Raw genomic sequence first — 11192 nt, forward strand, 5'->3', positions numbered from 1 at the left:
TAGATCCAATGACTATATAAATATAGGTTTACATATATAAACTATGTAAAAATACATTTACATATACTGTGTGTCGGAAAATTTTTCCCAAAAAGTTATTTTAAATTTAAGTTCCAATGACTATGCAAATATAGTTTTACATATATGTATGACTATGTAAAAATATATTTACATATAGTCGGAAAATTTTCAATTCCAAAAAGGTAAAAAAGGAAATAAGATAAAATGGGAAATAAAAACAGACCAGATTTTATCTCTTTTTTGGAAAATAGGGAGGTTATTTAAAAAAGACCTAAATAATATAGAGGTTATGTGATATGGGTCGATGGGAGGGAGTTTATACTCAACCGAGTTAGAACCAAGGGGCTAAGCCTCATTTCTTGTGAGATTAACTCCAATTCTGACCACTTTTTGGAAGCTTGTTAGTTGTGTACGTATGTGGGACTTCGGCTAGCTTGCTGCTGTATGTGTGAATTTGACATATGGTACGGTATCTCACAAATGCATAGTTTTGCAAATTGTAAAATAATAATAATAATAAATGGTTGTTGATGTTAATTTTATATTGACAATGTCAAGTTCGCTTTTGGATTGTGTATGTCATTTATGTATTCTACGTAGCTAGCCCGATGTGTTTATATCTATTTCTCTCTATAAAGACAGAGACTTTTCCTGAATTCTCATCCTTCCACGTCATCCAGTTAGGCATGGAAAAAAGGGGTATTTTCGGTACTGGGCAGTTATATTTTTGGACGAAAAAAAAAAAAAATTGTTATGAGGTGGGAGAAGCAACTAAAAGAGCAACGACAGGGAAGATGGAGAAACATGAGGAAGCTTGCATGGCTAATTAGCATTGTTTTATTACATTTACTTTCGACACTTTTGGTTTCTTAATTTGAACAACGTATAGTCTATTGAGCTCCTCAAGAGACTTCAGAAAGTTATGAACACAATATTATTATGACAGCTAGTTCTAACGAGTTTGTTTTTAGAATAATAGGATTTGCTTTTCAGAAAGGATTGTCGGGGCAGCGTGTTGCACGCTTGTCCATGGCCTAATTATTTGTTAAATTCGTTATCATTATCAATAAAATTTCCACTTAAAAAAAAAAAAAAAAAAAAGATATGTTCATTTTTTTATTGTATTTTTTGTGATGGGTATTTCGTTACAACACTTACACAAACTCTTCCCTTCTGAACCGTTGTGACGATTCCAGTGAACTGCTCGCTCCAACTCTATAAATGGGTATTTCTTCATCTCCATTAAAGATATGTTCATTTTCTGATTGTAATTTTTGTGATGGAGACTTCCCTAGCTAGACCGGATTGACCGGTCTTAGAGAGAATGTAGAAAAGTTTTAACGATATTGAGGGCTTGGGAAGTCTTCGATTTCGATCATGAAGATCGAAGAATTGGATTGGATATGATATTGATTAACAAATACAATGGCTGGAGATATAAGACTGTCAATAGAGTTTGCTCATACCACTCACCTATCATGGGGCAAATTGCCATTGTATCGAAATACAGAAACACTCCTTTCAGATTCTTCAACATGTGGGCTACATACACATCTTCTTTTTCTACATGTGGTGGAAGAAAGTTGGAGAGAGCCTATACTTAGAAATTCTATTTTCATCTTGACACACAAGCTGAGAAGGTTGAAAGGCATTCTTAAGAGTTGGAATCGAATGACTTTTGGGAACATAAAATTGCGGGTGGAGACATGAAACGAACATTTTGGAGCAGTTGTAGTTGAGGTTTTAGCAAAATAATTTAGATGAGGCCCTTGCACTGGAGGTTGTTAGTCAGAAAACAAGGTGGAATTTCTTCTACAACAAGAGCAAATGTTTTGGAAACAAAAGTCACGGTCTAAATGGGATAATGAGTATATGACTACAAAAATGAAAGAACTTATTCAAAACACTACTGGCATATAAGGGTGGTCATTGAGTCGAGTATTAATTGGCTTGCTCAAATTCGGCTCGTGGGTTTTTGTGTCGAGTTCGAACCGAGTTCAAACTCAAGGTCAAGCTCCACTTTGTGCTCAAACTCGACCCGTTTTGAATTACAATTAGCTCGAGCTCGACTCGGCTCTACGCTCGAGCTCGAGACTCATAGCTCGTGAGCTTGCATCTGAAAGCAGGGGCATATATACTCAAAATTGTTGAATAAACCCCATTTTTGTATGATTTAAGTACAAAAATTCCCAAAAAAACATTACATTTCAGTTTTAGCAATGTAGGAAGCGCATCCAAATTACCATCAACATCTAAAAGCATTACAAAAAGCTATTACAGACCAACACCTATAAAATAGATAGCCAACATTATGACAAAATCACTTTTGCCATATCTCTATCTTCTAACTTTCTTGGCTGCAACACTCTTGTTTGGTTCAATTGCTTTTGCATTTGCTGCAAGTCTGCAACACTTTAACTTCTCACTGCCACCATGAGTATCAACTATGGCATACCCAAAAAGAAAACCTACAATAATAATATGCTATATCACATGTCTAGTTACTTAAATTGATATGCTACAAAATCAAAGAATTGACGTTACCCTGAGAAATTCTTTTAAGTTTAGATGTCATAAAGCTTCACAAACTAAAAGAGCTTAGACATCAAAACTAATTATTGAAAGGCAACAATAAATAATGAAAAGGACTTGCTTGTTACAAAAACCCAACTCATGAATTGGAGAATGGATATAATTATATAACAAGGAATAACAAAAAGAAAGGAATATAATTACCATCGAACACTTACATTCTTGTATGAACTATTCAGCATCCTCAACATGTAATGTAAATAACATATCTCATTAAACATAAGAAAAATATGTGTACAATCATTATAACAAGTAAGATAATATTTACAAATCTCATTATCCAAAAGAAGCATTTATTTACAAATGTAAACATCAAACTTGCAATGGACTCCTCCTCCTCTATTCCAGCTTCATGACGCAACCAATCTCCTCCACAAAACAAAGCTTCTACTGCATCAGGATTTAATGATAGTGATCAAGAACTCTACCTCCATCACTAAAAGCTGACTCAGAAACTACAGTGGTAACTGGAAAAGAGTATGTCTTGAGCCATCTTTGAGAGGTGTCGAAACTTGACCTTCTCACATTCAGAGACTAATGCATTCAGTCCTTATAGCTTTACGTCCTACCATCTCAAATCGTGGGTTAAGCATATGACAAAGCAACAAAAAAAATTCATGCTCCACCATCCTCAAAGGATATTCATATATGTACCATAATCATCTTGGCAATTATTTCTTTTATTAACTTCTTATCAAACTTGTAAGTAGTAGCTAAACATTTTTTTTTTTTTGCTAAAGGGTAATTGTATTAAGCAAAAATCAAAAAATTTACATGTACATTCAGTGAGAGCCTTGTGTAGGTCTCTCCAACTTAATTAAGGAACCTGTATTAGGCTTCTAGGTGCCCTCCTCATCTTGTTTTCAAGACCAAGAGCCTGCAAGGTTGCTAACTCTTGCCTGCTGTTGTTCATTGTACCACCTGACTTGTGGTACGCTTATGTTGAAGTATGTAAAGTATCCCACATTTCTATAAGTGTGGATACGTAATTAGTAGTTACTATTTTAAGTAGCTTGACACCCAAGTAAGACTAGAATTAAGAGTAGATGGAAAAGATTGAATATATATTTAGTGATAGTTAGTTGTTACATTCAGAAAAGCTAATGTTTAAATAGGAGTGGCTGAGTACATAAATATGGAAAGATAGGTCAGAGAATTATACCTAAATCCTAGAGATAATATCTTAACATAATAACCTATATCTAGACTATGCCGATACATTCCCATAGTATTCAACACTCCCCCTCAAGGTGGGGCGTATATATCATATATCCCCAACTTGACAAGGGAATTGGCAAATGCTGTGTTCGAGAGAGCTTTTGTTAACATATCGGCAAGATGACCTTTAGTATTAACAAATGGCACTGTAATTTCCTTGTTCTCCAACTTCTCATAGATAAAGTTCCGGTCTATTTCCACATGCTTTGTTCGATCATGTTGTACTGGGTTTTTTGCAATCTTAATTGCAGACTAGTTATCACAAAACAACTTCATATGCTCTCCAGAAGAGAAACCCAACTCCCCCATAAGCCTTTTTAACCAGAGTAATTCACAAATGTCTTTCACCATTGCTCGATACTCGGCCTCTGCCTTTGGACAAAGAAACAACATTTTGTTTCTTGCTCTTCCACGTAACAAGATTACCTCCAACAAAGGTAAAATAACCCAATGTTGATCTTCTATCTCCTTTGCCTTAATCTGAGTCCGAGTACCCAAGAATATCTGTATTGCCATGTTTTGAAAAAAATAGACCACATCCCGGTGTTGACTTCAAATACCTCAAGATCCGAACAACTGCATCCATATGTTGCTTACCCGGATTGTGTGAAATCGCTTACCACACTTACGGCATATGCAATATCAGGTCTGGTATGGGACAAATAAATCAAGCGTCCAACTAACCTCCGGTATCGCCCTTTGTTAGCTGGAGTTTGGTCGGGACATTCCTCCAAGCCGTGATTACGCTCCATAGGGGACTTGATTGGCTCACAGCCAAGCATTCTGTCTCTTCTAGTAAGTCGAGCACATATTTCGTTGTTGATGAGAAAGATACCTTGGTTGGAGCGGTTAACCTCAATACCTAAGAAGTACTTTAATCCACCCAAATCCTTCATGTCGAACTCAGAACACAGACAAGCCTTCAATTTACTCATCTATGTGAGATCATTCCCTGTCACTATCATATCATCCACATATATAATAAGAGCTGTAATTTTATCACCCACTTTCTTCAAAAACAAAGTGTGATCTGCATTGCTCTGAGAGTACCCGTACTTTTTCATAGCAAATCGAAATCTACCAAACCAGGCTCGCGGAGATTGCTTCAAACCATATAAGGCCTTCTTCAATCTACACACCATACTACCAGAATTATAAGGAGCATCATATCCTGGTGGTAATGACATATATACCTCTTCTTTTAGATCTCCATGAAGAAAAGCATTCTTCACATCATATTGTTGTAAATGCCACTCAAGATTGGCAGCCAATGATAACAGAACTCGTATAGTATTGATTTTCACCACAGGAGCAAAGGTTTCCGCATAATCAACACCATACGTCTGAGTAAACCCTCGAGCTACAAGTTTTGCTTTGTACCTATCAATTGAACCATCTGGCTTTTGTTTTATGGTGTACACCCACCTACAACCAACAATTTTCTTCCCTTCTAGTAGTGATACTAGTTCCCATGTCTTATTCTTCTGAAGCGCTGTCATTTCTTCTTCCATAGCTGCAGCCCATTTCGCATCCAACAATGCCTCACTTACTTTACTAGGAATATGCATTGTAGACATATTGTTGACAAAGACTTTAGAAGACTCTGATAGTCTGTGAGTAGACACATAATGAGCAATCGGATAGGTGGATTTCTTGACAAGTTCTGGTGAAAATTTCTCCGCTGGTACTCCACGATTACTCCGTGGTGGTAGCTGATATCTGTCATCATCAATAGACTCAAAAATACTGTTAGTATTAATAATAGATTCTCTACTTAGAAATATTAGTTTGAGGAGGATTGGATATGGGAACTGTTGGTGATGAGAGAAAGGGTTCGTCAACAACATCAGTAACATCAACATCACTATTCCAGTTCGGCTCCACAATTTGTATTGATTCAGATGTTACTGGAAGTATTTCCACTACCACGTTATCTGGAAACAATTTAATCCAATTCACTTCTTCAACACTATTACTCTCCCCTGGAAGATGTGAATTTGATATGGAAGGAGCATAAAACAGCTCTTGCTCAGAAAATGTAACATCCATGGAAACATAAAATTTATGTGTAGTAGGATGATATCAACGGTATCCATGGAAACATAAAATTTACGTGTAGTAAGAAGACACACTTCAAGGCACAGGGATCAAGCTTAGTACCAAATGTTTTTGTAAGTTTACAAATGCTACACATCCAAAAACACGAGGAGGAATAGTAAAATGAGAGGGAATAGCCACATACGCTGCAAGTTTATCTAAAGGTGTTTGAAATTTCAAAACACTTGTAGGCACACGGTTGAGGAGATAAACAACAGTAGTAATGGCTTCTTCCCACCAATGTGGCATCATACTTGCACCTATCAGACTGGCACGTGTAATCTCAAGCAATTGTCTATTTTTCCTTTCGGGCACACCATTTTGTTGTGGAGTATCAACATAAGTAGTCTCATGGAGAATGCCATGCTCCTTAAAATACCCCTGCAAATATTTGTTAACAAATTCTCAGCCATTATCAGACCGAAAGACTTGTAAGGAAGCCAAAAATTGTGTCTTAATCGTATTGTGAAAATTGAGAAAACGATCAGCTACGTCACTCTTATGTTTCATTAAATAAAGCCAAGTCATGCGGGTGCACTCATCAACAAATATAACAAACCATCAAAAACCCGAAGTAGTTGCAATTGGGGCTGGTCCCCAAACATATGAATGAACCAATGAGAAAGGGACAATTTTTTTCCTAGAACTAGGCGGATAATGGACACGGTGACTTTTTGCCAAAATGCAAGTTTCACATTGAAAATCTGAGGGTTTACATTTGGAAAATAAAGTTGGAAACAAATGTGCTAAATAGCCAAAAGAGACATGACCCAACCATCGATGCCACAACCAAACTTGATCTTGTCCAACACTAGACGCACCTCTTGCAGATAGAGAGCGACTTGCACCAACATCATCAACATAGTACAAACCCTCTCTCTTAGTAACACACCCAAATATCTCCCCGCTGTTGATATCCTGAAGAAGACAGAAATTGGGGTAGATTAATACTAAACAATTTAATTGTAAAGTTACTTGCGGTGCAGATAATAAATTACTAGAGAGGGCAGGAATCAACAAAGTGTGTTCCAATGATAAAGATGGAGTCAGATCAACTCATCCCGCTCCAGTTACGGGATATGAAACACCATTAGCATTGGCAATAGAGGAACATTTAGGTAAGCACTGATCACGTAAAATGGATGCATCAAAAGTCATATGATTTGTGGCATCGAAATCAAGAATCTAGCCATAATCCCTTGTTGAATTAGTAGCAATTAATGCTTTACCGATATTACCTGACTATTGTAGAAGAGTAGAGTCTACCACAGAGTGAGAGGGTGCTATTCGGTATGGCATCAAAATAGAGGTTGGTATCGAAGTGCACACAGCCGCTTTGCCTTTGCTTCTTGCCTTTAATCGTTCTTTATGATCATTCCACCATTCTGGATACCCATTTTTCTTGAAACATGATTCCTCAAGGTGTTTGTCACTTCCGCAATGAGAACACCGTCCACCAACTGGCTTTTCAAGACTATGTTGAGAAAAAGAAGATGGAAAAAATTTCTTAGCCACCATAGCAACTTGGGATATAGCTCCTTGATTCAACATAGTACTCCGACGTTGCTCTTCATGTCACACGATTGAGAAAACAATTTCAGTACTAGGAAGTGAATCAATGCGGAGAACTTCCCCTCGAATGGAATTATATATATCATCTAGATGAGTGATAAGAGCCCAAAACTGTAGTTTTAACCCCTTAACAATAATACTTTTAGACTAATTATGTGAGTAATAAATAAGAGTTAATGCTAATTACGTGCTTTTATGTATTCAGGCATTGAAGTCAATTATGTGCAGAAATGTGCCACTTTGGCGATATAAAGGAGCAAGGGTTGGTTGGTAAGAAGTTCTATGATTAAAGGCCAAGATTCAAGGAGAAAAAGCCTTTGTAAATCCCGGTTAGAAGCTGAAAAGTCAGAGTCAATGCGGGCATGCAGAAACAGCACACAAAAGTCAGCAGAACTTCCGAAGACCGTATCTTTGGACTCAGACCTTGGAATTGGGCGTACCTTATGTCAAAACGACCGGCTCAGAAAGAGCTTTCCAATGGTCTAAACCTTGACCTAATCAGAGGAGCAAAAGTGGACAAAAAGCCTATTGAAGTTAAAGCCAGCTGAAAAGGGCCATGTGGACTGAAGAAATTGGACCCTCAGCCCATGCACGAAAATGTGGATCTGGTCTCCTCCATTTCCACACACAAGACTTAGCTCTTAAGAATCAATTAGTTTAGGTTAGAAGGTAGCCATTAGAGTAGCCATTAAAGCTTAGTTCTAGATCTATTTTTTCAATTAATTAATTAGTTGTTATTCTTGTTTTAATTTCAGTATTGAATGATTGTTATTTAGTTGTTAGATCAATAAAATATTTAGTTCATGATAATCTAATTTCGTTTTCCATTAATTATTAGCTTAAATTCTTAGATTTAATTATTTGTCATTATTAGTTTAAATCAATTATTGCATGAGTAGTTTCCATTTGAGTTTAAATAAGCAAAGTTCCAATCTTTTTATGATGTCTAGTTTTAATTCATATGGAAATGATAGTTTGATGAATCAAGGCTAAACCTCCATTAGAGGGGTTTGATGAAAACTTGATTGTGTAGTGTAGAATTGTTGTAAGAGTCTATTCCACTCTAGAAGGTCGTTGATTCGTCATAAGAATGGGTGGACTTCCTCATATGCTAGTTATGAATTGATAGAGATTCCATGTATAATTAGGGATTAGAACGACCAATTCTTACCGTAAGAACGTAAGAATTGGATTACAACAATCTATGCTAGTTCTTAAGTTGAATTCAAGGTGGAATCAAATTCCCATACTTCTTTATCCATATTTGATTCATCTATATTTAATTACTTTAGTTAATATTAGTATAAGATCAATTGATAGTATTATCTCGTAGTATAAATTCACATCCATAATTATTGCTCTCACCATTGTTCCTTGTGTTTGTTCAATTGAATTTGGTTAAGTCTGGAGAGTTAAGAGTGGAACGAATCCCTATATATATATATATATATATATATATATATATATTGCATGAATCTATATGTGAGAGTAGGAAATAAATAGTTGATACCGTAAGAATAAGGTTAGAGTAATCTAAATGAGTTTTTTCGGGTTATCAATGAGCAAGAAACAAATAAACTCGTTCTTCTTCGATCTCTGCTGTCCGTACCTTGATAACATTTGCCTGCGTAAAAGGGATAGGTTTACGATGATCAAGTTCCTACCAAATAAACTTCAGATCTGAAAAATATGTTGATATCGGCCTTCCCACCTGTTTTGTTGCCATAACTTTACGGAGAATTGCTAGCATCCTACCTCTTTAAAAGGGTAGGACCATCCTAACCCATTAAAGGACAAGACATTGTGACCTGTTACTTGTAAACTTTTTTAGAGTTTTAAAACTAAACAAGTCAAGTCTCTTCACAGTTCACACATCCTCCCACTTCCCTCAAGCACCACCACCACCTACCACCGTCCACAACCACCCGACGCCATCAATCACCACGGCTGCTACTCTTGTATTGTTTCTTTTCACCTCTTTTTTTTTCGATGCAATTCTTTTCACCTCTATATATATATATTTATTCACCTTTTTTTTTTTCTTCCCCTATTTCCCTCTCAACCATTCTTCTCCATCTCCACACCACCACCACCACTTGCCAATATCAATGCTTCATAGATGGTTAATTCCGAAATTGAAAAGAAGTAGGAGCTTCTTAATGGTTCAATTGCTCTAAACTCAATGAAAGGTTTTCTATAGTTGTGCTCTTACTATGCTTTGCTTTTAGGATTTAAAACTCACTTGAAGTTGCTCAAAATGAAGAGAGTTGTTATTTTCAAATATATTGGCTCTTTTTTTGGATGATTTACATCTCAATTTGGTGGTAGGCATCTTAGTTTGATGGATATAATTTCAAATGAATAGTGTTATATGGATAAAATAAAACAAAAAAACTCTTTTGATCGGAATCCGGCAGCCGGAGTTATGGGTGGCGGGGCTAATTGGGACTTGGTTGGTTATTAATTGAAAATGGGAGGAAAGTGAGACAACTCAAATTTGATTTTATTTTATCAAGTAAATAAGCTGAACTTTTGAAACAGGTGAACAAGTATAATTTTTTTGTCTATAATGGGTCAGGATGGTCCTGACCCTTCAAAGGGCAGGAGGCTAGCAATTCTCAACTTTACGAGATAAATCATAAAGTATTGATTTATCAGCACCTTCATAGAAAGTGCGAGAAACAACATCCCAAACATCTTTTGCAGTAGGTAGACGAATGAATAGTAACATTACCTCCACTTCCATGCCATCCTTTCACAATAGCATCATCCATAACCCATTTATCGTAAGTGGCAGCACCTATATCAGGTTTCAGAGTGGTACCAGTAAGATATCCTTTCTTGCCTCTGCCAACAACAAACATAGTCACAAATTGCGACCAGACATCAAAGTTAGGGTCTTTCAACTTGATCCCACCAGGAATTGACATCGGTTCTGATGCCACCAACACATTCATCATCGGCGGGACAATAAGAGCATCAGATGTTGCAGAGTTCACCATCGTATGAGATATGAAACAATAGGTTTCGTAGTATTGGTTTAGAGAGTAGAGCAGTAGGCTCTTAGGGTTTTGTAGAAAACCTTGCTTCTGATACCAACTAGAATTAAGAGTAGATGGAAAAGATTGAATATATATTCAGTGATAGTTAGTTGTTACATTCAACGAAGCTAATGTTTAAGTAGGAGTGGCTGAGTATATAAATATGGAAAGATAGGTCAGAGAATTATACTTAAATCCTAGAGATAATATCTTACCATAATAACCTATATCTAGACTATGCCGATACATTCCCATAGTATTCAACAGTAAGTCAAGTATAAATATATGAACTAAGGTGTAGAGAAAAACTCTCTCTAACCCTATTATTATTTCAGCCTCCATTCTTCTCCTTCTTGGTTCCCCTATTACAATCATGTTTAAACTCTCCTAGCATCACCACTAGCACCAATATAGTCATTCTAGTCTGTAGCCTCACAAATCCTTCCTTCGCTTGCGTCCTATCATAATTGTAAGTAGGTAAACTACCACTTTCATTAGCATCATAACCCAAAAGTTGTTGTTTAAGACCATTACTAGACTTACTAGCTTTCCGAATGAGTTTATGACTATTTAGTACCACGTACTTTCATTTTTTTTACTAAATGGTACTCATACTTTTTTTCTTGCCTATTAGTACCCCGAATTCTCAAT

The 11192-nt window shown here is 36.4% G+C and overlaps 1 pseudogene; it reads right to left on the reverse strand.

The window, feature by feature from the left end:
* Nucleotides 1-5964: 5964 nt before the first annotated feature.
* On the reverse strand, nt 5965-10274 carry LOC147476465 (uncharacterized; annotated as a pseudogene).
* Between the last annotated feature and the right edge of the window lie 918 nt (nt 10275-11192).

The sequence above is a fragment of the Coptis chinensis genome, chromosome 9 (assembly GCF_015680905.1).
Source record: "Coptis chinensis isolate HL-2020 chromosome 9, ASM1568090v1, whole genome shotgun sequence".
Lineage (NCBI taxonomy): Eukaryota > Viridiplantae > Streptophyta > Magnoliopsida > Ranunculales > Ranunculaceae > Coptis > Coptis chinensis.